Source organism: Rhipicephalus microplus, chromosome 8 (assembly GCF_043290135.1).
Source record: "Rhipicephalus microplus isolate Deutch F79 chromosome 8, USDA_Rmic, whole genome shotgun sequence".
NCBI classification, from domain to species: Eukaryota; Metazoa; Arthropoda; class Arachnida; order Ixodida; family Ixodidae; genus Rhipicephalus; species Rhipicephalus microplus.
The window spans coordinates 81,964,129-81,991,735 of NC_134707.1; the positions used below are offsets into that span (position 1 = coordinate 81,964,129).

The window sequence follows — 27,607 nt, forward strand, 5'->3', positions numbered from 1 at the left end:
AGCTCCGAAGGGCACTAGACAACTCAAAATATTTCCAAGTGTAACTACTCTTCCTAAGTACAGCTGTCGTCTGTTTCTGTTTATACTTTACTATCCAATCAATTGTGCCAAGCATGACATACCCAACAGCAAGCCTGTGCACAATCGGGAGGCCCCTACTGCACGCATAATCCACAAGCGGGCAAGAATTGACATTGCACCCGCTTGCCAGCCTCTGCGGCAATACGCGGCGCCCTTCTTTCAACGTCGAGATGTCGACGTGGCGCTGAGTAGTTAAAGGCTTAAACTTCTTAAAAAAGCTCTTTTCCCACACACCGAACCACAAGAGCCATGCGGCGCTTTCTGGTCGGGAACAATACGTTAGTGAAAGGAAGGATAGACAGACCGCAGACATCCTAAAGGTGAAAAGGACGAAAGGGAGAGAAAGGGAAGGGGAAGGAAAAGTGAAAGGGGGCACCCACGGGAGTCCACCTTTTATTCTCATTTTTTTTCTTCCTCTTTCTCTCTCCCCTCTAATTGAAGATTGTACAAAGATGAGCACCAACAAACTGCACCCTCAATCCCGATGAAAGCCAGACTCTGGCTGAAACGTCGAAATAAACCACGTTGTGACTGCTCATGGAGGATCTACTTGACTCTCTCTCTCTCTTTCTCTCTCTCTCTCTCTCTCTCTCTCTCTCTCTATATATATATATTATACGCACGTTCAGCTCTTGACAGGACAACGGAACTCAACAGAATAGACACTACCGGCAGCGTGAGTCGCATCGCAGAACTCAAGAACTGTTGAGGCATTGCCTGTCACAGTATAGCAACGCAGCGTGATAGTGCTAGCACCTTTCTGAGAGGCCCGCTTCGCAGGATCGTTTGCCTTCTTCAAACACGGGTTTGCTAGACAGGTTTTCAGCTTGAAGTAAATCTGATGCAGTTCGGCGAACAGGCTCAATGTTTGCGCGCACAGCGTGACTATTTCCACTGTTTCGCCAGTGAAATGCTTTATGCCTATGAGAATGGCGTGGTCTGCGGCCGGCAATTTTTCACCTTCGATAAAGCAACGCGATCTCCCGCCATAATCAACGAACTTCGGCACGGCGCTAAGCGCAAGTGCCTCATTGACCCCGTTCAGCGTAGCCAAAATTTTTCTTTCGATCAGTGTTGCCTGCACAAGGAGCATTCCTGGAGTTGAAAATTGTGATTGCTGAGCACATAATCATGGTATCGTTACTATAATCACCAGCACAACTGGATGGCCATGTCATTCAAAGAAGTGGTCTCACTAAGCACGCGAAATAAAATGTCCTGTATTGCTACTGCTAACTCACGTGGGCTACTGCTAAATGTTTCTTCTCAAGCATAGACTGAGAGTAATTTGATTTATACGTAGGAACACAAATGACTGCCTTTAGGGGTCTTTGCTTGAACAAATGTTGATGTAAAGAATGAATGGGTGCTCAAATGTGGGATATAAATGCAGGAGATTTATTAAATTATGTTTTCAAATCTGTTCTATATTTATGCGACAACGGCAATGAAGTTCTGCATGAATACGCAAAAAGAGATACAGAAAAAGAGTTTTCATACACAACTCATGCCGCGCAATGTCGTTCGCCTGTGAGGAAGATGGTGAAATGGGAAAGCTAAATAAAATGTAGAAAAATCAACTGACTTATCGTCCTGAGCCGGCGTGCCCCCATGTAGTCAAAGCCGAAGTTAATAATTCTGATGACAGTGTAATCGTCAGTACTGCAAATGGCATTTGACATTGCCTATACTGCCCTGAACGAAAACTTGTCTAAGTGTATGAACTTTGCCCTGGAGTTCTTCGTTCTTTTTTTAGTATAAATTTATTAAATCGACCAAAAATTTGGCAGATCCCACCTACTGTGGGAATTTCTGATATGCGAAGCACGAATGAGACAGGTAGACATGTCATTTTAAAATCAGCACAACGCTATGAGGTGGAGGTAAAGGATGTCGTACATGACTTTCCTCTCATGATAATCATGTTTCGGTGTTTCGTTTACCTTTATCATATATTCACATCACGTGATACCAAATTTAGTATACGTGGAACTAGCGAAACTGCTGCAAGCACGCTATGAGCGTGGTATTTTTTCATGTTCTCACATGTCAGGATTACCAGGTTTGCATCAGTCATATATTTCTTTAACCATTGACGTCACGTAACGCCAAATTTGATATATGTGGCGCTAGTAAAACGGCCGCAAGCACATCGTGAAGCACCCATTATACTCAAATATAGCGTTGACACGCGCACACGCTGGGCACAGCGATGCTACGTTAGCAAAACGCGAGCCCTCTTAAGTCTGACGCCAGGCACGACCCGCCCGAACAGCGTCCGTCGGCGCGGCCCGACGGCAACCTGCACTAAATTCGACATGCTGCATTTGGTGCCAAGGCTTTACCCAGATAACACTGCGTCTCCCTCTGTTCGCGATGGAGGGACGCCGAACATGCCGAAACGCGCATGCGTCAAAGCAACGCAGCACAGCGCACGCTTGCGAGTATTTGGCAGGACCGGCACCTGGCGTGGCAACGCCGCCGTGACGCGACGAAATGAACGCCGCGAACACGCGGACCGCATCACGTAGAAATGTATTGGCGCCTACACTGTGGCATGTAGTCATGTTCTCACATGGCACGCATCTCATGATTATAATGTTTGCACCAGTCGCATACCTTCATCATCCATTAACGTCACGTAATACCAAATTTGGCATATGTGAAGCTAGCGAAACGTCCGCGAGTGCATCATAAGTGTGGCATGTAGTCATGTTGGTACATGACACGCATGTCGTAATTATCATGTTTGGATGTGCCATTCACCTATGTCACCGTTTGCATCACGAGATACCAAGTTTGGTACATGTGAAGCTTTCGAAATGGCCACGAGCGCATCATGAGCGTGGCATGTAGTCATGTTATTACTTGACACGCATGTCATGATTTATATGTTGGGGTCTGTCGCTTGTGTTCGCCATGCAGTCATGCCATACCATACCTGTTTTGCAACATGCCATGTGAATGAAACCCCCACAAAAGCTGCAGGGCCATGAAATTAAAATCGTGACATACCTATTATGATTTTGATGTTTGACTAGTCAAATATGTTCTTCATACAGTCATGTTAGCCATGCCAAGTTTGGTATCGATACTATTATTGAAATGGCCAGGAGAGCTATAAGTCGCAGGCGGCTAGATGATATAGATTGATAGATACGCTGAAAGTAGCTGAATTTCGCTAAGAAACGCATCGCACTTAAAAAACATGGAACTAGAAGTCGAGGCTCGCTATATACCTTTATATGTAGACCAACCACCTTCATATAGTTCGTTAATGATTTCCTATCCACGGCCATTTCAAGAGACGCAGCTTTTCCACGCACGCATAGCGTCCATCATATGGTGGTTTTGGGACGTTAAACCCCACAAATCAATCAACGCATAGCGTCCGTCTCGTTGTGCAGGAATAAACATTGAACTTGTTGGATGGCACACATGCTTCACCTATTTGCAGTTATCTGTGCATGGCTAAACGGCAGGTAACCTAGAATAGGTACAGAGTGCATGTCGCTGATAATATCAGACCTAAATATAGGCAATACCACCTCTATACAGCGTAGTACTGTGCTGGAATACTGTGCTCAAGGCAGGCAACGTCCCCAAAATGCAAGTTCTTTTTACATCTTCTCTAATATGAACTGATATAGTACCTTTACCTTGCTCAATGGTAGCTGATATGTTGTGCGTGCGTGGACGAGCAAACACGTGCCAAGACACTTGCTCGTTCGAGGTCTCGGCGCATTAAGTTCCCGAGTTCCGTACCTTCTCAAAGCCAATGGGAAGAGCTCGTCATCATTCTACTTGCAGCCTCCGTGACGGTCTTCAGCAACCGGCGTTTTACTTCGCGTTTTACAGGACTTCAGCGACTGTTCGCGTTACAGACCATACCTTAAATCGTCAAACAGGTTTCCTCATTCCCCTAGATCGTTCTCTTGAGATATCATCACGTAATGAGCCCGTTGGTCTGATATTCCGTTGTTGGTTTGGTTGTTGTTGGCAACTCGCCTTGTCTACATCTTCTTTTAGATTCTATCGGCTCCACTGCCGCATTACGTAGCACAAATTTTTTAGAATTTAAGCCTTCGCACATTGCTGACATGCTTTTTCTTTTAGTTTTTCGTTTGACAACATTTCGCGGCACGAAGCCGTTCATCTTCATTTAAATGACCGGGGCAACAACCAGGGCCTTATGGCTAGTTCAGCTAGATAATTGTAGAGACATGTATGGTAAAAAGGCCACAAAAAAAAAGGAAAAACAAAATACCCCGACACTCAAACGGAAACTTAACAAGTCAAACTCAACAATGCCCTGCCATGGAGGACTACAGAGCGTAACATTGGGCATTTTTGTATGCAGCCTCCGCCTGTATACAGCCCCCAAGGTCGTGTTTTAGCCCGCCAATTGTGGTAGAGCAGCGCAAAGCCCAAGCCACTAGTCCACCTTGGTGTTTTTTTTCTTTAATGAGTGAAACTATCACCAGTAAAGTACACAGAACATACTTCATCAGAAGTCAGGCAAACACACACAAGCATCAAGAACGGGAAGCCACTCCGGAACGGGGTCAAAAGTCTCGATAACACTGTGCACTTGAGCAGCTGATTCTCGGAACACAGATCTTGTCGACCGTGGTGGCTCGACATGTCTATCAATCATACGACTTTTCCATAATGAATAAAGTCCTAACAACATAAACAAGTCGTAAGGAGTACTATCAGTCAGACTCTTTTTGAACGGAAGAAACCTAATACCATGGGCTGTGATTGGAAGTTCTTTTCTTAACGTTCTTTTTAGAATGTCCCAAAAATAAAAAGCATCACGACAATGAATAAAACAATGCTCTATAATCTCAGGTTGGTTGCAGAGTCTACAATTCACTGTCCAGGGTACGTATGATTTTTCATTCAGCCATGTTTTCACCGGCAGCGTGGAAGTGTGCAGTTTAAAGAAAAATGTTTTCGCTGAAGGAGATATACACATTCTACGTACACGAAATACATGGTGACCAGGCAGAAGCAGATATGGCTTTCGATAAACAGGTTCGTAGAAAAGGTTATTCACAAGTGCAGCGGTTAAATTTGTTCTGTCAATAGTATACAAATACTCTAAGGTAAAGCTGGCTTTCAAAAAACTGACAGTATCAACAATATCTTTTAGGAATCCCCGCAACGGCAATTCCTTAGCAACGCTTGTTGTGAGATGAATAAAAGGAAGGTGGTAACATAGACGGTTACGAAGAACCGCTAATAGAAATGGGTGGCACACATCCTTGAGGTAGAAAAATCGCAACACCAACTGTCGCACGAACAAATGCACATGGCCGAGGCCACCCTTTTCAAGTGGAAGAAAAAGATTGTCTATTCTCATGGGTTCCCAGGAAGAGCTCCAAATAAAGTAGGCAAATATCCTATGAAAGGCTTGAATGTGTACCCAAGAGCAATGCAACACCTGCAGAATATAAATAAGCTTCGATACAAGGAATATATTGCACGCTTTCGCTCTGGAAAAAATGGAAAGCTCCCGTCTGTGCCATGTTGCCACCTTTCGGCAGATCGTAGTTATTGCAGTGGTCCAGTGTGGGCCTCTGTTACGATAGTTATCGAGAGGCACACCAAGGTATTTTATAGGAGTCGCATTCGAATGAATATTTGCGAATACCGAAGAAGTTGTAGCCCACATGCCTAGCCAAAATTCTCTACTTTAATCAAAATTTATGCTGGCGCCAGTGACTTCACAGAAACGTAAAGTAGCATTGACTGCTTCTTGAACGCTGGGTTTATCAGCGCAAAAGAAGGCAATGTCATCTGCATAAGCTAGAACTTTAACTTCTTCAGCATCATATTGGTAGCCTCATATGCTGGACTTTAAAAGCGCACTTAAACATGATGGTTCCAGATAAATTGCAAAAAGCAAAGGTGACAGCGGACATCCCTGACGTACAGATGAATTTAACTCTATTATATCGGAAAGTGTGCGATTCACAATTAGCCTAGTTGTGCACTTCTTATAACAGAGTGAGATATCATTGTATAGTACATCACCCAACTGCAGGTGTCTTAGGAGCCGGAACAAAAAAGCATGCTGTACCTTATCAAATGCTTTTGCAAGGTCTATTTGAAGGAGGGCTACTTGGTCCATGCTACCATCTATACACTCAAGAACTGAATGTGCAATATGAATGTTTGTCTGTATAGAGCGACCACGAATTCCACATGTTTGGTGGTCACCTACACATTTAGTAATCACTGTCTGTAGTCGATTTGCCAACAATTTAGCAAATATTTTGTAGTCAACGTTACATAACGATATAGGCCTGTATTCGTTAACTCCCTTTAATGCATCAGGATCAGCAATTTTTCGGATTAATGTTGTAAGGCTCTGATAGAAAGGAGGAGGAAGTTCACCACGGTCATAAGCCTCTTTGAAAAGTTGCTCAAGGAAAGGTATTGAAGTTCCTGAAAAGCTATTTAAAATTCACCACTAAGGTCATCTGGGCCAGGAGTTTTGTTTTTCTGCAATGTTGTTATTGCAAATCTAATTTCCTCTCTGGTTAATGGCCCCTCTACAAGGAGCCTATCATCATCTTGTAACTGAGGCACAAGGGCAATGAAGTGGTCAGCTTCTTCCTCAAAATTCTCCCGAAGCTCAGCCGCGGTGAACAAACATCTGTAATAATCTTCAAATGCGGCTCTTATTTCACATGACTCTGTGCAAAGGGAACCCCGCGACTCAATTTGCAGTATCTGTTTAGAAAGTGCATATTCCTTTTCATCTTTGAGGGATTATTTAGTTGGTTCCTCTTCAGTGAAATGGGTAACACGGGAACGAATCTTAGCTCCTCTGTATAAATCTGTATCATGTTTTTGTATCTGTGCTCGAATCACATTTATCTCATCCACGTACAATCCCGGCTGTTCACTTTCAAAAGTATGGAGCGTATGAAGTAATTCATAAAGATAGCGCTTTTCAGCTTTTTTCTTTGCGCTATTTCGCATGAAATACTAATTGCCTGATACTTGACTCTTTCTTTAAACCTTTCCCATTGAGCGAAAATTGGCAGCTGTCGACACTGTGTTACCTATAGTACCAATTATTTTACTATTTTAACAAAACAATCTTCGCGCAACAACTGTACGTTAAGCTTCCATAGGTCCCAATTTAGAGGTGTTTTACGAAAATTTTCAGGACCCCAAGAAACAGTGACCAAGCAGTGGTCTGTAAGAAATATGGGCTTTACAGCATAATTATGAATGTGAGACCATAAGCTTAGAGATAATTATACACGGTCAAGCCGAGCATGAGAGATGCCTTGAAAGTGCATGAACCTCACCGAGGAATGTGCATGCGCTCCCACATCTATTAAATTGTGGTCATTCAATAGTTTCTGCAGTAAGGCTGCACTTGCATCACAACGATTTGTTATATATGAATGATCTCTAGCGTCAAAAACACAATTAAGGTCTCCAAAAACTACTAAAGTTCTGTCAGTGTTGAGTAGCGAAGTTAAAGAAAGGAGAAAAGAACTCCTTTCATTCACTTTAGAGGGAGCATAGACACAGATACACCTCCAATTATGGGAATGAAAAGATAAGCCGCAACAAATGGGGCGTCCTTCCCCATCAGCATGTAGTGACGTCAAAATATGACTCAAGTGCTTTCTAACTAATAAAAAGCATCCAGCGGATGCACCACGTGCTGGGCTGATGTATAAATTGTAATCACGGAAAACTTCCAGTGCAAGATCGGCGTCACGAGCAGCGGAAATCTTAGTCTCTTGCACTGCAAATACATCAATGTTGTACTGCTCAAGCACGTGGCGCAACTGCCACTGACGCCTTACATTCCTCAAGCCACGTACGTTGAGTGTCACTACACACATGGGAAATGTTAGCGCGGTAGCCATTTTGATATCTTAGAACTTTTGTAGGTCACCTTGAGGCACAGGGCAACCTGTGGCTTTAACTCCTTTGCACTTTTTAGGAGCACATTCCTCAGGACGCTGGCATAGGCGGCGCGTCTCTCGGTCCTCAAAGAAGACACGTGGACCACACGAAGACACTTGCTCTGTCGTGTCTAGTGAACTCGTTGTTGCTTCATCGGTGACCGGTGCCTGGCGCTTCCTTGTCTGACTGCTATCCATTCCTTCTTGTTCCTCATTGTCAGGAGGCTTGTCTTTAAGGCCTTCCAAGTGCTGTTCGTCTGCTGCATTGCATTCATTTTTGCTTTCACTGGCGTCGTTAGCGGTGTTATTTTGCGTGCCAAGGGTATCCATGGACAAGTGTTCAGCTTCCTTTAAGACACCTTCTGCTCCTCCCGCTGCTTCTCCAGTCGCATCAACTACCTCAGTGACATTCATAAGATGATCCAGACGTTAATGATGTATGGTATTTTCGTCCTGTGTACTTGCTGGTGATAAATATACACGACGACGACGATGAACATGATAAATTTTGTCAATGATGATGATGGAGGTCATGATGAAAAAGGGAAAAGATGAAGAGTAATAAATGTGGTGGCGCTCTTGAGCACGGGGGTGTTACCTATGCATTCGGGGCGTTTTGATGGGATATCACACTATAAGTTTTCCCTTGGCAGACATTCTCGCGGGGAAAATCTAATAAACCTTTTATTCTCGGTACCAACTTACGGGTGTCGGATTTTTTTTGCTTAATACCTGTATGTGGTAATTTTCGTAGGGCGTATGAGGTATAGTCCTTCCACTTTGCACAAGAATGATACCCTGTGCACCCATCGAGAAATAATAACGTACCAAACAACGTTCGACGTCTCGACGTCTTCAGTTACTGAGTTCTATGGTCTGTCCTGTACCTCACAGCCGTCGGGAAGCACTCGGAGTCGTTTCCCCTGCAGCCTAGCTCTGTGACGGTTATGAAGAACCGGCATTTCGCTTCGTGTTTCACAGGACTCGAAGAGCTCACCGCGTTGGAGGCCATGCCTCACAACGTCAAAAAGGTTTCCTCATTCACCCGGATGGTTCTCTGGAGATTTTGTTACGTAAGGCGCCCGCTGGTCTCATGTTTGGTTCTTGTTGATGTTGGGAAGTCACCTTGTCCACATCTTCCTCCAAATTCTATCGGCTCCACAGTCGCAATACCTTGCTGAAAATAAGGTAGAATTTGAACCTTCGCACATTCCCGACATGGCTTTATATTAGGTTTATCGTTCGAGAACAGTTCGCTGACCAAAAGCATTCCTCCTTATTCAAATGAATGGGGCAACAACCAGGGCCATATGGCAGCTCAGCTGAAGAGTAGTGGGATGTACGGTAAAAAGACCGCGAAAAAAATACCCCAACCCCTCAAACAGAAACTTAACAAGTCAAACTTAACAATCCCTGCCATGGAGGACTACAGGGCGTAACAACGGGCATTTTTGTATACAGCCTCCACCTGTATACAGCCCCCGAGGCCGGGTTTTAGCCCGCCAAATGGGGGTCGAGCAGCACAATGCCCAAGCCACTCGCCCACCTCGGTGGTTGGTGATGTAGGGTTTTTTGGCCCTAATATACTAGCTGATACTAGAAGTGAACGACGATGATGATGAAGTAGATAGTGTTTGTTAATGATGATGAACATGGAGGTCATGATGAAGGAAAATAGAAACAGAACGATAGAAGCAGAAGGAGAACAAGACAATGAAGAATAAGAAATGTGTTGACGTTTTTGATTTAGCACGGGGGTGCGTTGCTTGTGCATACTGGTCTGCGATAATGAAATCACGGACTGATTTCCACTGAGCGATATTCTAGCGGAGAACATCAAATAACGTTTATTTCTCTGTGCCTACTTACTGGTGTCTTTCTTTTCTTTGCTTAGTAACCATATCTGGTAATTTTCGTAGTGCGTATGAGCCACAAATAAGTGTTTAAAAGTGATTCGGCGAACCAAGCACGCATGCGTGCATGGTTTCAACATGAGCATTGCGGGTGACTTAATACACGACTTTGATGGCTCGCCTGCCAAGTATACGGTTACCAAGTCTTCAGTGAAGAAAGTAGGTACATCGGGTTGTGGGTGCGTACAATACCTTATTAAGCTGATAGAGCGGGTTTTACACATTGTGATATCTTCTAGACAAATCCGATGTTTCTTTAAAGCTGCGGCCTCTTGAAGCACTTCGGTTGGTATACATGCAGTTCGAAAAACTTTCTCTTGCTCAATAATGTACACGTAAATGTTGTTGCACTTCCCGTAGAAGTTCAACTGGAGTGGCCTAAAGCGTCTCGTAGCCAACGCTAGCCACCACTGTATTGCTTTTTGCCGGCGATTTGTGCGATTTTCGTGTTCCTTACCGTGAGACGCGTTGGGCTTGCGTTGTAGCGCATGGAGATTTCTAACTATAGAGGGTCTGAATTGAATCCGGGACATGAAGCTGTCGCGACAAGGATAGCGTGAGACTCGGAACGCTTCCTGTGGCACAGGCCTGGAAAATCCGTGACTGTTTGTGAGATACCGTTGATCATCAGATGCAGAAGCGAGAAGCATGCCGACACCACGTGTCTTCGCTGCTCGCCACGGTGCATGCTCCGGTTCCTGGCCAGGGTATAAATACAGAAGCATTCAGCTCTTGTTTTTGCCTTGAAGTGTCCTCTCTTCACACTTATGTACGATAGTACAGTGGCGACGAAGATTGAATCGTTGATTGCACTTTGATTCTGACACCATGGGATCTGGATCCCCGGCCTTTGACGACGCCCTTAGTAGCTGGATCACGTATCGTGTGCGTTGAAGGCTATTTTTTTATTAACATCATCATTCGGCACCTACTCGTAGAGTGAGGCAGCCCTCAGACTACTGTTATATTCAACTCTGATAAGGCAGGGGCACCCATTAGGAAGTGTGCTTCAGTTGCCAAAAAGCCGCACTTGCGGCAAAGGGGTTAAGTAATCCCAACACGTGTTGATCGAAGTCGGGTTATAACCGCCGTTGACCATTGATGAACTTCACGTCCCAAACCCAAGTTCGCTGATGTTCACGTCCCAAACCCAAGTACTGCAGAATCCTAACAGACTCACTTGCCCATGTTCCACAGTAGGCCAAGGTGACTGATGACACAGTCAGATAGGTGGACGTGCTGGTCGGATCTATTATTTTCATTAGCATATCAGGAATTAGATATTTCGTTCGCTTAGCTCGTTTGCTTTCTAAAGGTTCGCCAGCGTACTCACGACTTGGACATCAAGAATGACACATTGGCCGTCTCTAGAAAGTACTGCGTGGGGGATCTCAGTACCCTGCGATGTTTGGTAATGCGGCTCCTCGCGAACAGGCCATTCTTTTTTCCTTAACCTTCTCACCAAATAACGAACTGTAATGTGGTGACGTTGGATTTTTTGGTGATGTGTTTGGTGGCAACGCTGCAAAATATGACCCAAAGACTCGTCTGAGTCACAACCAGCGCGACTGCGTTGTGAGGTGTACTGGCCACGTAAGGCAGGTGAGATTGGAGATTGTGGCGATGTGGAAGTTGGCTAGGTCAATGAACTCTATTCCTTTCAAAAACGTTGTCCCCTCGCCAAGCCACGCCATTGAACCCGGGGCAGTGGGACATTGGGACAGCGGCCTGCCATCAAAATTTGAATGCAGGTTCCTCGTCCAGTACTTGCGGGCAGCTGCCACAGAACCAAAGACGTCTCCTCCAAATTGGGTTAAGTTCTGTGCCTGCCTTAAGGCCTTCCGGATGAAATCCTTGGTGACCGCTACCGTGCATTGATAATGATCACTGTAGAGCAGTCGGTCGACACGGTAGGTTTTCGTGTAAGGAATTGAAAATCTTAGGCGCATTAGTCCCAGGCCACCCACTGGAATGGGGACGTAGAGAAACCCAATCGAAACATCGTGTGGCAGTGACAGCCAGGTTCTGACTGAAGCTCTGACGATTTTGTCCAGTGCTTTTAGCAGTTTGGCGGATATCGGGCCCAGCACAAGCCTATGAATCAGGCGGGGAAGCAAATAGCATCGTAGGGCAACCAACCTTTGCTGCGGCTTTAAAGCCGTCCTTGCCAAGTGGGCTGGTAATATACGAAGGTCGTTTCTCACTGTATTGTTGTTGGGCATTGTGCCATCAAATCGTATGCCCAGATATTTCCACACTATTGTATAGAATATGTTCCTAATAGGTTCACCTGCTATCCTGTATACCCTCTGGGTATCGACCTTTGCCTTCTTCTCTCGCCCGCTGGGTATTATCGTTAAGGTCATTGACTTGGTTGCGTTCGCCTTGAGACTACATCGTTGAAGATGTTCTTCTAGTCTATATAGCGGGTATGGCAGCCCACTCCTTGTACTTGCCAATGAAATAATATCGTTGGCGAACGCCATTGCTGACATTGCCTGGCCATCACTTTGAAAGAAATATCACTTGGCAGCTCTTCGCAAAATTCGTCCAGTGTCAGCTTAAAGAGCAGGAGTGACAGTGGATATCCCTGCCTTACCCCTCTCTTTGGTTGGACCACCTTAGACTGGTTGCCACATGAGAGTACCGTAGTGGCTCTTTCACAGAAATCTGAGACATACGCATAGAAACTATCCGATATTCCTTTTTGTCTCATACCCTGGAGAATAGCGAGGTGAGCGACTCAGTCAAATGCTTTTGCTACGTCAACAGAGGCCATGGCCAAGGGCCTAAGCTTATGCTTCGCCTCGTCAATGACTGTTTGTAGTAACAGGAGGTTCTCTGCACATCCGTCTGCCGGAATGAAGGCTCTCTGACGATAGTCGAGTAGAATCACTGACATTAGACAATGTATCAAAATCATATGCAACAGCGCGGGAGACTGTGATTGGGCGATGCAATGCAGCCGAGGAAGCGCCAGACATTTTTGGAATTAAAATGGTCCGGGCATTACACAATAATAATGACAGTCGTCTCTGGAGGATCAGGAGGTTCAGGAGAACCCTTTAAAGGAGCATAGCACGGGCGTACAGATCCCGGCTTCATCAGACGATGACCCGGCTTCATCCAGGATGTTTCGAATACAAAACGAGTGATTTTTTCTGAAGAGGTTTTGGCAGTGCGCATACTCTCTTCTTTGCTTTACGACCGTTTTCATCAGTCATAGCCAGCGTGCGACCGCTCTGGACCCTCCTTACTGTAATGAAGACACTTAGCAGGTAAGTTTTGAGGGCCATTGCAACGTTCTATCCATCCAGGAACCTCTTTGTTAATTTCTAAAGTCTGAAGGCTTGAATGAAACGAGGTAGCGGTTCTCCCCCCCTCCCCAATTTTTCCAGCTCATCACATATAGCAGTTGGAAGGGGGGGGGGTCCACCTGTGAAGATAGTAGATAGTGTTGCACGGAGCACTTGTATCCTCTTTAGCCTGTATATACATTGACGAAGAACCACAATTGGCTTGGCTTTGATCGTCACTATCTCTCCTATTTTGCAGTTCTTTCACCAGATTCTGGTAGCACACTTGCCGGCTGCGAGACTTGATGCCGTCGGAAGTTCTTGTCGGAATTCTGCTCGCCAATCGCTGGTTGATATTTGACCACTCTCTTTTTGGAGTTGGCCTTCACAGACTGCTAGACTCTCTTTTTGGAGTTGGACTTCACAGACTGCTAGAAGGTACCCTTCCTACCTTGACCATCTTGGTTTGGATCGCTCAATATCGATGTCAGCATTATAAGCCTCGATATGTGCATGACGTCTATGTTGGCTTAGGCCAATTTTCGACGTGAAGGATCTGCCGCATTCAGGGCAGGCGTAGCGGTCCATCTCATTGTCCGCAACTGTGTTTGTTTCCACCATCATCGTATCACCAATAATGTGTGTGAGGGGAGGAATTTCAGCGGAGACACCCTCGCAGAACGCGCGGTCCTCATTTTCATTCTCAGATTCAGAGTCCGAGTATAGGTCGGGTGGTAGGATCCACCGACGTCCTGGTCTTGCGCCCGTGCTCCGCCATTTTGACCCTTTGTTGCCGCCGGAAGATCCGTGCGCAACCGCCGCGGTTTGCACAGAAGGCACTTGAGAGCCGGATGGGGCCGTGCCGACAAACAAGCCTGATGGGCAACGAGTTTACCGACGCAGATAGCCTCGCCTCGGTGGTCTAGTGGCTAAAGTACTCGGCTGCTGACCCTCAGGTCGCGGGATCAAATCCCGGCTATGGCGGCTGCGTTTCCAATGGAGGCAGAAATGCTGTAGGCCCAAGTTCTCAGATTTGGGTGCTCGTTAAAGAACCCCAGGTGGCGTAATTTCCGGAGCCTTCCACTACGACGTCTCTCATGATCATATGGTGGTTTTGTGATAATAAACACCACATATCAATCAATTACCGATGCAGATAAACGCCGAGTTTCGTCATTGAACGACAGCGTCATCCGGATTTGGCAAGGACACCACATGGGGTCCTCTGCTCCAAGCTTTGACGCATGGCGACGTTGTAAACTGTCTAGAAGACCATAACGACCCTCAAGCAAACGAAATAGTCGAGAGTTATTCATCTGAAGGCAAGAAGAGCAAGAAAGCGTCCAGGACTGCATTGCTGATCGAAAAAGACTAGTTGTAAACTGCAATTTCAAAACAAAACTTGGACGTATGTTGCGGGACTGAATCATTTGCTGGATTCTGTATTATAATGCGTGCCTGTGCTTGCTGGTTCGCACGAAGTTGACTCGTGAAGAGGCCGAAGAATTTGGCTTAGCTTCTGAAGAAGCGAACGAAGACGCTCGTGACATGCAAGCTCTATACGGAATTATTGCAGGTGGTGGCATCAACATGGTACAGAAGCAACAGCAAGGAAGGAAGTACAGGAGGAATGACCACTTAAAAAGTCCTAGTCTCTCATGGCACAGATGCAAACAGCCGCATACAACAGGGTCGTGTGGGCGTCGCAGTTCCATCATGTTAGGACAATAGTGGTCGACAAAACGGAATGCGAAGATGATGAAGAGATGTTGTATGCTTTAGTTGCACATAGTTTGGCCACTTGGCTCAGCCAATTGAGCACACCTTAACGTGTGAAGCCCGTCGGCTGCGAGTGAGTCAGTTCTTTTGCCATCACCCTAATGGTTCTCACACCAATTTCAATGAACGTGCACCGGGATTGTTCTGCTAGTCCGTATGCACAAAGTAGTGTTGTATAGTACTCAAATACTCAAACAGGCCCATCGGATAACGGGAAAAAAGAAAAGACCGAGCTGGCCAACAAATAAAAAAAAAAGACAGGTCTCTCTCTATTGACCAGCTTGTCTGTCCATTTTTGTTGGCCGGCTTTTTTCTGTTATGTGTTCGATAAAATCGAGTTTGACAAAACGAGCTCTCTTAGTGTTGTATAAACTTTGTTTCTTCGGTAAACAAAAGTTTGCGACTATGGCGACTGTGCTTTCGAGGAGTCCGAGTAGAAAATGAGCTTAGGTGTACCATGAAATGCAACAGCTTTTTTATTATTGTCTGTTTGGTCAATTTTACCTTTGTAAATCTTAGTGAAGCTTCAAAATTTGTGCGACCCTGATGATGTAGAAGTGAGCACTGAGGGCCAGTTTGTCTCTCCCAATTACACATTAGTCAGCCTAGTCTAGGTTGTTCGCAGACTGGTAATGGTTGTCTTTACTTATTGGGCACAGCCTATCCATCCGACGTTTGGCGAACCAATCTATAGCTTTCTAATTTGATTTCTTTCGCCAAACTTTGTTGCTTTAGAATTCTAATTTAGCTAATTAGGCAATGAAGCGGAAGACACGAATATTCGTATTTACTCAGCGTAAAAGTCAGCAACACGCATTTGTTCAAGTTGTCAGAAAGTGCGTTTGTCGTGTTCATTCGTGGTGCTGGGCCTGAGTGAGCGAATCACATAGGTAGGCCGGTATATCGTATCGACCACGCCACAAACGCTTATTGCACCGAAGTCATCGCACTAATTGGGGCGTTAGGTCAACTAAAGAACAAGAGCTCGGCCGCCACTGTCCGTGTATACACGGATTGCTTGTCCCTGCTCCAGGCACTCTCATGTTTCTGGACTACTGACCCGTGAATCCGATAACTAAATATTATCTTGCGGGATATTTCAGCTGCCATCTCGATTGCACTCTACCACGTGCAAGGGCATTAGGGACTTTACCACGTGCAAGGGCATTATTGCACTCTATCACGTGCAAGGGCATTAGGGGCATTAGGGCAATGAACTGGCTGATTTTCTCGCTGCACATGTGGCCCGATCGAGTGACATGAAGCAGGCTCCCCTCCCTCCGAGGGCTGTCCGCAGTGCCTTAGGAAGGCAGAAACTTCGGCGCTGGGAGCTCGACTGGAAGGATAATAACGCCGACACTTACCTATTGAAATGGATTCCCGACGTCTCAGATGCAGCTCTTTGGTTCCCACCTAACAAAGCCCCCATCACCCCTCTACGAGGCGTGGTCGGTTCCGCTTCTATTTTCACAGGTTTAACCTGCTTCCAGAACCGGTCTGTTCGTGCGGAGCAGTTTGCGATGGAACTGATCATTATCTGCTTGATTGCCCCCAAACCCGACAATTGGCAAGACAAATACAGCCACGCGCTGTTTACTAGCAGAAGAGGTATGTTTCTCTGCCACGGTACACAAAGAACCACGCGCTGATCTTTAATTGTTAGGCTGGTAGGAGACCCCATTCCTGACCTCAGTTGTGTACGTAGCCTGCAGTATTCCTCGCGCTATATGGCCGTGCCAAGACGCAGAAAAAAAACAGGGGGCAGCGGACAAATACACACCCGAATGATTGGGATGATGTGGAGGTGGAGCTGTCGTGTGTGCCATACACTGGCGAGGGTGGGAACCTCGGCGGCCTCTGCCTTCTGCACTGTCCTTGTCTGCGAGTACACACCACAATTGAACCGTGACGCCATCCTCGCTCGACGGCGGCCCACTGGGACTTCACGACTTCCTTGGTGAACACATCAACTGATCGCGGATTTGGAACGGTGCGGGCAAGAGGACTGATGGCTTGGGGTTTGGTGTTAAAACTTTGGGCACAGACAACTATTGCTCACCATGTATATTATTGTATATGTGTGTGAGTGAGTTGTGGAGTATGTTGGTACGCGATAGCGACGCAGAAACGAAACGTGTTGCTAAAGGCCTGACCACACGCATTCATCGTGCCCTCTTGCTACATAGAGAGAGAGGGTGCGTGGCTACGCGAAACTGTAAACCCAGGCTCTCTACAGGGAGAGGGAACGACGCCGCGTCCAAAATCCCCGAGCTCACGCGATGCAACGAGTGTGTGCCAACCAGTGTAATATCTCGGTCGCATCGGTGTGCCTGGGACCCGTTACCGCTTTCCTCTACCTTTCTGCGCCTTTGTTCGGGGTTCAGCGTGAATAAATGGAATGTCGTTCTGCCACTAGACACACCAGAAGCGCCACGGCATCTAGAGTTTATTTCAGGTACAACAGCTTCGACATTTTATAGTGCACTATAGATAGACTATAATACAGTGCAGTGCCTACTAGTACACTATAGCCATACAATCCAGTGACACGATCAGTATAGTACATGAATTTCGATGAAATGCAATTACATGACCTGCTCTCTGGATTTCGTGCCGACCGGTTGTGCCCTCATGATCTCCGATGACAGCGCTACTCTGGCCGACAGGCTCGCCCTACGTCTCCTGCCGCCGACAAGAGCTTTTGCTGAGTGGTGCCCCGTCCTCAGACTGCAGCGACCAGAGAAGATAAAAAAGATGGACATCTTTCCTATCTTCTCCTTGCTTTTGGGTGTCGCTGTCCCTGCGCCACACTCTTTACTTTCCCCTTCATATCTCTGTACATTTAGTCCTATTCTTTTAATTTATCCTTGCCTCCATCCCTCGTGAGCCACTGTTGAGCTGTCGCACTCTGATGCAGACAGTTACGGGGCTCACTTTTCTCTTCAAGAATCACCTAAGAAATACAATCACAACTTTTAGCATGCACAGAAATTTTGACGTGGCTCCGTGCATGCATGTGAGTAAGATCGACTTTGAATAAAAAAGAAGGATCATACCAGTTACGTTCCGTTTGGTTCTTTCCACTCGCCTCTCGCTTGTTGCGCGACATTTGCTGCTGCCGCCAAAGAAGCCGAAGACGAGAACTTTTCCTCTGCTGGCACCTTGAGGAAACGACCGCTCCGCATCATCTGGATATAGAGACGTTTATTCGTTTCTCTTCTCTCCCCCCACTGTCCCTCCACCCCTGGTTTTATCCCCTGTCTCCCCATTCAACCACTCTTACAGTCCAATCGTAACGCACCACTCTTACAGCCCAATCGGAACGCACAGATGTGTCTCTCCTCGCCACAACCTCGAAGATTCACCGCCTCTTGCCCACTCATCAGTTCTCCGCCGTCGCTCGGGTTTCTTTCACACCGGTTCCCGGAATGGTCGACGACGGGTGTTGCCAGGTCGTGGAAAAGCGCCTCCGAGTAAGTTCCCGCGATGCGGGGTTGACAGGCCATCAATACAATTGGCCCCTGCGCCAATGCCATCGCCTCCGCTGATTCTGATTGTCCGGCGGACGCGTACGTGTACCTTCCACGTGTACCTTCCACGTGTACCTTCCACGTGTACCGGCCACCTGCAGCCTGGCTTGGTCTCCTGTAAGGCGCCATAATTGAGCCCGACAGCGGCACGGGAGTTGTCGCGTCCTTTGTGGCCAGCAGACAGTCATCGTCCCGCATTCCGGTGGCCCTGCTTCCTTGTTGGCGAGGGGTCGCCGGCCGCTGGGTGGGTAACATAAGGTATTCGGGGAACGCACGAAGTTCGAGCCCAACACCTCCCCTCCAACTGTGTTGCACTGTATCTATGACATGCGACACAAACACAACCACATATGCACACATGTTCACTGGCTCGACACGCGAGGCACCAACTGTCACTCGTACCTCGTTGACTCCGTCGCGCGCACGCGCTAACAAAGCATACACCCCCCTTAACTCGCCGTCCCTTTTCTGCGTCATCGTTAGAAGTCACTAACCGCGACATTACGTCGGCATTAGCGTTTAGACATCCCTTTTTGTGTCCAATTTCCAGGTTATACTTCTGTAGTGCCAACGCCCAGCGTGTCAGCCTAGCGCTCTGCGGAGTGGTTAGAGTCAGAAATTTGAGTGGGTTATGATCGGTAATCACCTTGATTTTAGCGCCAAACAGCCAAACATCCAACTTCCCCTGTGCCCAAATGATTGCATAAGCTTCCTTTTCTATTGTGGCCCATCGGGTCTGAGCCGGGCTAAGCTTCTTGCTCAGAAAAGCGATAGGGCGCTCCTTGCCCACCAGATCCTGCTGTGCCAGGCACGCACCAACGGCGTAATCGGATGCATCTGTGGCGAGGATAAATTTTTTCCCCGGGTCTGGTGCCTGCAACGCCGACGCCTGCACTAGACAGTTTTTCACCTTGTCAAAAGCTTCCTGCACCTCTGTATTCCAAGTTAATTTCTGCGTAATACGTCGGCCTGTTAGGTTAGTCAGAGGCATAACGACTTTGGAGTACTCGGGCACGTAGTCCCTATAATAGTTGGCTAGCCCTAAGAAACTACGAAGTTGTCCCTTTGTTTCGGGAGCCGGGATCTCCTTTATCGCCCTGACCTTCTCTGGATCGCCTTCGAATATCACTCCTACTGCAGTTACTCGAGCGTGATATGCGCGAAGCATGTTAGCGTGAGTGATTCTGCGTGAACCGTCCTCGAGCTCAACGAAATAACTGTACGGTCGCAGTTTTTAGACCACCGTGATCGGTCCCTTCCACTTCACCACTAGCTTCCCCTCTCCTTCCTTCTCGAGCCTTAGTACTTGGTCCCCTGTGACAAACTGTCTGTGGCCCTTAAGTTATAGCATCCTACGTACTCCTTCTGAGTGACTTCACTCTGTCGGGCGGCTCCTTCGCTAGCTTCTTCCAAACTACTTCGGAGCTTCGCAAGATATTCCGCTGCTGGCATACCCAATGATTCCGGCACTTTCCAGTCTCCTGACCAAGTCCTTTTGAGAATGGATAGGGGCCCGTTCAGCACCCGCCTGTACATGAGCTCGAACGGTGACCGCCCTGTAGTCGCATGTGGGACCTCACGATATGCCCATAAGACAAACGGAATCATCCTATCCCACTCGCGTCCATGTTCGCTGACTATGTGAGAAAGCATTTTTTTTGAACGTGCCGTTCCAGTGCTCGACTGGAACACATGAGAATTGAAATTAGTTTTGGAATACTGCAGTGCATGAGCATATCCTATGCTCGCAGTCATCAGAAATTTTCTAAATCTTGTGATAATAGTGGGGCTTTAATTGCGTATGGTGATCCACAAGTGATCTGCTTTTAGATCTAAAGCTCATATCTCCTTGTATAGCGGCCGTAGTAGTGGCGTATGTGTGTATCTGTGAGCAGACAGTTTCCGTGGATGGCATGAGCTGACTCGCATGCCGATGCCCAGGCCAACACACACGCTGGGGAAACCAGAAAGCCCTTCAAGGATGAGGTATTGTTTTTTTTAATTTTCACGGCATTCTGAACTGAATGCGACGGTCATTTGAAACGTAAAGATCGCGGGATCAAATCCCGGCGGCAGCGACTGCATTTCCGATGGAGGCAGAAATGTCGGCCCGTGTGCTCAGATTTGGGTCACGTTAAAGAACCCCAGGTGGTAGAAATTTCCGGAACCCACCACTACGTAGGCGTCTCTCATAATCATATGGTGGTTTTGGGACGTTAACCCCACATATCAATCTTATTTTTAAACGTAAAAAAATATAGCATCTAGTTCAGGGTTTTTTAAGGCATGTGCACTTTTTGTCAGGGTTAAAAATATATGTGCTCGTATAACTTATGTTGTATACTGTGCATTGCTTGTAGTATATCGTGCACTTATCTTACTAGTTTTTGTCAGCGGAAAGTGACCAACAGTTTTTAAAATAATTGTTCCATGAAATCAATTAAATTTTTTTATCCCGTTGACCACTATAGCAAAAGATATACAATGAAACCATACACTCAATCTATCATGCAATAGACTAACTTTTCACTGCTGAACGTGTATTACAAATCACGTGTAAGAATACTTTAGGTAAATAAATGCCACGGAGCGAGCGCAACCCGACAACCCGACAAATGTAATAGTTACATGCGGTACACCACGGAGGAAGGCGGTGCTAGCGATGACACTGCTGCCGCGTCGCAAATGTCTCTCTCAAAAACTGAAACAAGTCACAAAAATGGCGTTTCCAATTCAGGTTATTTGATAATAATTATCATCAGAAACGGTTGTAATACACCGCCTAATTGTTAAATATTATAAAGCTACTTTAACGACGTTTATATTGACGGTGATCTATCCAAACAGCGGAGAAAAAAAAAAAGTTTCCTTTGGCGAGCCATCGCCCAGTCAAGCCAAGCCACTGGATTTGTTCTGTTAGTTCTGTAGATAATGGCGGCGTGCTTGTAGTGCCAGTGCAGATACGATTGTATTTTCTTCCCCAGCTACGGAGGTAAGACAGCTACATTTATTTATTTGTTAAGAATACAGTCAAAGACTTCAAAACTTCGTATGAGTACTACAATGTGTTTCCGTCGCAGGTGCCAGCATGCCTAAAGCGAAGGAAAAGTCTTACACGCGCAAGAAAGCGTCATTGCAAACAAAGGCAATATTTCGCGGGATTTCGGATTTCAAGCCGGCAGCCAGCCGTCAACGTCTGAAGGAATCGGGAACTTCGAACAATGCAGTAGTGCGTGTGGTACACTACGCGCATGCAGTAACACATGCTGTCCCAGTGAGTGTGCGAGCATTTGCGTGCCTGGGGCTGACGAAAACACTGCGGCTACATCAGCAGCTACTCAGGTGGATTGCTGCAGCTCGGCGCCCCCTGAGGGCAGTTCGCCTCGCGTCACCGAAAGTGACTCAACGGACACATCGCCTACAAAATGTTCACCCTGTTCGTCCACGGGAGCATCGCACACTGAACCCGAAGGCTCGCCAATGCAACTCAGCGATGTGCCTTCTCCTGTAAGCGGAGTCCCGGAGGTACCTGTTTGTTCATCTTCCACTGATGCATTGTCAAAGCACAAAGATTTTGTTGTGTCACTGCGCAGTTGGGTCATCAAAGAAAATGTTACTCATACAGCTTTGTCCGCTCTTCTAAAAATTCTCAAGGTCAGTACTTTCGATTCTTCATCTCTGCCTAGCGACGCTCATACTCTTTTCGCCACGCCTAGAGATACACAGCGTGCACCTGTTGTCAGTTCAATGGTACCGGGACATTACTGCCACTTTGGGCTACAGAAAAGCCTCGAGAATGCTTTGTAAAAAGCACGTTATGAAGGCAGTCATGTTTTTCTTGCCTTTAACATTGACGGGCTGCCAATTTCCAAAAGTTTCACCATGCAGTTGTGGCCCATACAGTGCATGATTCGTGAAGATCGAAGAATACCACCCTTTGTAGTTGGAATTTTCGCAGGCCCAGGAAAGCCTGCTTCAGCCAATGAGTTTCTCAACAAACTTGTCAGTGACCTGCAACAGCTTCTTTCCCAAGGAATGATTTTTCATGGGCGCCTAATTGATGTTTCTTTGAAGTGTTTTGTTTTGGATGCCCCAGCACGATCATTTGTGTTTCAGATTAAAGGACATACAGGTTAATCTGGGTGTCCTAAGTGCACAGCTGAGGGTACATACAGAAACAGTCGACTCAGCTTCCCTACTACGTCATCCACTTTGCGTACGGATGATTCTTTCAGGCGTCAGATTGACTCTGACCATCACCGGGGCGCATCAGTATTAACATCACTGGCCATAGACTGTGTGACCTCTGCACCACTGGACTATATGCACCTGTTGTGTTTGGGGATTGCGAAAAAGTTGCATAATGCTTGGCTAAATGGTCCTCTAGACATAACGCCTTGGGCCTGCAAAGCACAGACAATTCTCTCACCTTAATGTGTTGTTAGCACCATATGTGCCGAAAGGTGCCCTGCATCATTGGCCGTGAATTCAAAGTAAAAGAAAACTTGTATGAGAAGCCATTTATTTCTGGCACCATTGATGTTTTTGTGGTTTCACAGCTTTCTGGTGTTAAATGTTGGCCATTAAGAAATGTATGCAAGGTTGCTAGGTTACCCTGGCACGGAAAATTTGTTACTATTCCACTGCTTCATCTGTCTTGAGGGCACTAAAAGAATAATTGATTGCACTTGGGATAGATTACCCTTCAACAGTTTTTGACACACCGCTTTGCTATGAAGAGATGCTTTGTTTTCTTAAAGGGGAACTCCGGTGCATTTTCGACCTTACTGAGATAATGCTGTTTTCAAATAGTATTGACAATCCTGCAAAGGCTAAGGTGGTTAATTTTGCCCAGGTACTCGTCAGTAAATTTAATTAAGCAATAAGCGACAAGTCAAAACAAAGACCAAAATGGGAAGCTGCTCTGTCATCCATGGTGGGTATCAGATGACGTCTCGAGAATTCGTCGCTGATGACGTCACGAGATCGGCTACACCCCGCCACGGCTTGCTAGGGTGCACACATAGCTCACATTCCTCTTCTGATGCGCGAAAGGCAAGTTGGCGATATCGACGCAGAAGCAAGCTGTGCCAGAGCGTCTGAACTTACGAGTGGCAAGTTCAGCAATGATTGCAGCTACTATCTCAGCGCAGAAGCATCGCTTTTTGATTTCGTCCCGCCGGCGCGTGAAGCACCTGACATGCCCCGAATCGATTTTCTTGTTGCTCAATATTGTAAGACCGACATCAACGATGACGAACTCGTTGTATACAGCTGACAAAACTGAACTGTGCTAGCGTTGTCACCTCGTAGAAGAAAGCGCACGTTGCATCTGTCTGCCGGGGAATGCAGGGTTTTCCAAAAAGAGTAGGCTTTTACGTCACATGCACAGGGTGGCCTGAGTTTACTAGTGTGATTGCAGAATCGGCTACTAATTTTAAAATTTGTTTTCCAAGAAACTGAATGACTTAGGGTGCATAATTTGGCACATATTATCACGGTACCAATGAAAACACATGTTTAAAGTTTTATTGAAATCAGTTATTATCGAAAAAACGCCGGAGTTCCCCTTTATGTGATTGTTACATGAAAGTTTTAATTTGTTGTTTTCTTGCGTTAAATGATATATGGGCTTTAACATCCCGAAACCACCATATGATTATGAGAGACGCCGTAGTGGAGGGCTCCGGAAATTTCGACCACCTGGGATTCATTAACGTGCCCCCAAATCTGAGCACACGGGCGTACATTTCCGCTTCCATCGGAAATGCAGCAGCCACAGCCGGGATTTGATCCCGCGACCTGCGGGTCAGCAGCTGAGTACCTTAGACACTATACCACCGTTGCGTTAAATGTTAAGCCAAGCACTGCTGATCCTAGAAAATAAGTGTAAGTGCTCCCTGAAAAAGTAATTACAACATGTTATTAAAAACTAGTCTTGGTTCCTACTGTACTCTCAAGTCGCGATATGAGCTCTTCACATGCTGGAGCAAGAAATTGTGATGTTCCCATGGCCAGGCGAGTACCCTGTATGATGTCGCCTGAATTAGTACTGTAGCCTGACGTCAAGCTAGTGTCGATGTCGCGAGGTGCACCTTGGGAAAATTGGCTTTACTAGTACTGAGGGAAAAATGGCACTAAATTGGGACGAAGAAAGAATGACCGCACAACACTGAGGAACAATGGAACTGAGGAACAACTGTGTGTGTGTTTATTACGCGGGAAAATATAGAGCTGCAAAAACAAATAGGACTACAACACTTGCTCGTAAAGATGAAAAGCAAGATGAATCTCTCACGAGTCAAAATGTCCAAAGTTAACAGCTCAGAAACATGTTCTCTTTTTCGAGGAGGGCAAGTGGAGGCTCACTGACACACGTGTCCTTTCTTCCTAATATGGAAGACTTCGTTGATTTCGCACTCGATCTTGTTATGACATCGTGAAAGCATCTTTCAATTATGGAAGAGCTGGGTGCAGCTGCACGAGGAACAATGGGCTGCAAAGGTGCTGCTTGTTGAAGTCTTGAGATTGAACGGGTGCTTATTCAGGTGATCGTTCAAACATTGACTGGTCTGTCCAGCATAGGTGTAGCCACATGACAACGGAATGTCGTAATACATTGTTAATGCATTCCTCGTACTGTGTCCTGTGCTTCTTTATGCACGCATGCTCTTTGGGGTTACTTTACTTTTTCGCATAGGCTGCCGAGAAAGCCTTACGCCTGCTTTGCTAACGATCTTGAGTGCATGGCTCGCACCGCGTGCGTAAGGGATGGTGGAAATTTTTTGTCTTGTGCTGGGTATTTCCTGGTGCTTTGCTTAGCACAGGAAAGACAATTAATTTTTGTCGTCTCTTAGGTACATAGTTTGAGTCATGCGCTCATGCAAATCGTGTATCAACTGGCCCTTCAAGACACCCTTCTGGCTTTAATTCCAAAATAATCTATCTCGGCATTTGCTGTACTTCACACTTGCTCCGAGCTATCTATATACACAGGAGATTTGTAGGGCAGAGTAAACTGTCCTTCAAAAAAAATGGTGGCACTACCCCTTTAATATGACAGTTATTTGGTCACCATATTGTGCTAGCAGTGAAACGAAACAGCCACTATTGTGCAATAAACATTCACATTCTCCAAAGATAAAGAGGTGTATTGGTTGTGCTTGAATTAAAACTGATGTCTATATGAGGACTGTTCATAGTGTTTAAGAGATATTCATGTCATAAGGGTATCTTAATTGTCCCATTGCATTGTTCTATGTAGAGCTCTAAAATGCTTCCGGGCGAATGACAGTTTTATGTATGATTAATGTTTATTGTACTTAATAAACAATAAAACTGTGTCATCCATTTTCAGCATGTGATGGAATTCAGCCCTGTGCTTTCCATGATGTGAATTTGTCTGATACATTTTTTTGGTATTTCCCATTTCATGTTTGTTTTTGTATTTTTGCAACAGTCATATTTGTCGCCTGTTCTGCAGTATTGTATTGGAATGGTGTTTTGCATCATACTGGATTTTGTCAGTTTTTAACTTAAACCTTTATTTCTTGCTAAATGTTCTTGACATTTTTTGTTTGTACCAAAGCTTGTGTCTTTATGACCCTGTAAGTTTTAATTTTGATATTACAAAATAAAATAATCACACTTAACTTCTTTCATTGTATTACCTTCACTGCTAGAATTGTGTGGAGTTGTGCTTCTATTCTCATCATTGTGTTAACACTTCAACTTGAACATCGTACTTGATTTAATTAGTGTTTGCTTAATTTATTTATTCATTATTACTAGAGTACATGATTTGACCTAATGATAATAAACATTTTATTGCATCTGAGACCTTGTGTGAGCCCAATCTTTTTACGCTTTAGCACTTGTTCCTGGGCAAGTTGATGCCTAAGTTTGCCAAACATATGTTATTCTGTTTTATCGATGGTAAAAGCTTGAAAACAAATAAGCTTCTAAGCATGCACAGTGGCACGAAAGTTCGCTGTACTCTTTCACGTCGCTGTGCATGAATGTTTTTTCTAGCTTATACCATCAATACACAGCTGGTAATTGGCACTCCGGATCCCTAGTCGTCACCTTATTTGTGTCCATGAATCTTGTTTTAATTTAGCATTGCACCAGAAATAATTTTAGCGCTTTGATATTTAATCTGCAGCAAAAGGGTTCTTGTGAAAGACGCTCAGGAATCAATTGCGAGAGTGCACAAAACCTCAAGGACCCTCGATATTACCACACACACACACATATATATATATATAGCTAGGTATTTGTGCTCACTCAACATCAGCCTCGGACAGGCCGCATGGACATTCGAAGGACCATTAGGGGGTAGATTATTTATGCACAATGAATAAGAAATCAATATACATATCTATTATGAACATATATGTACCTGTGTATATGTATAATATATCCCCTGATGGTCCTTTTAATGTCTGTGTCGGCTGTCCAAGACGGATGACGAGCGAACGTACAAATTTGTTACCTTTGTACATTCACAGTATGTCCATTGGACGTACATTGTACGTCCGCGGATATCTGATGGATGTCCAGAATATCCGAGACGGACGTCCCGACGTATTCCTAACGGATATCCGTGGTTACTTGGGAGCCGTTGCTTTGCGGGTGATCGGGCGTGGGAAATCTCGGAGTTGCCCCAAGTCTTTGCAACATCTCCTGTGTCAACCTCGACGTAAAGTTGGTGCCCTGATCTGAGCAACTTGTCTCTGGCACCCCGTGTTGAGAAAATATCTGCAGTAACGCGTCACATGTAGCCTTTGCCATTAGGGAACGAAGGCATACCACCTCTGGCCATCTGGTATGTAAGTCTATGACACAAAGAGCATAGCGGTGACCTCTAGCCGAAGGGGGTACCATAGGACCGATGCAGTCCATGTTTACTGTCTGAAACGGCGCGCTGGGCCTGGCCAGGGGCTTTATCGAAACCCCATCTATCTGCCTCGTCGGCGATTTCACCTGGCATCCATGGCACGACCTACAGTACTCCTTTACATCTCGCGACATCTGCGGCCAGTAAAATGAGCTTTTCACTTGTT

General features: G+C 45.9%; 1 protein-coding gene across 1 annotated transcript in view; it reads left to right on the forward strand.

Moving 5' to 3' along the window:
* LOC119187112 (uncharacterized) overlaps window positions 1-26,379 on the forward strand; it is a 185,367-nt gene extending 158,988 nt beyond the window's left edge. Inside the window, exon 6 of the mRNA XM_075872216.1 lies at window positions 21,623-26,379. The gene's annotated coding sequence lies outside the window, so the exon portion shown is untranslated. The remainder of the gene's footprint in view (window positions 1-21,622) is intronic.
* Window positions 26,380-27,607: the final 1,228 nt, after the last annotated feature.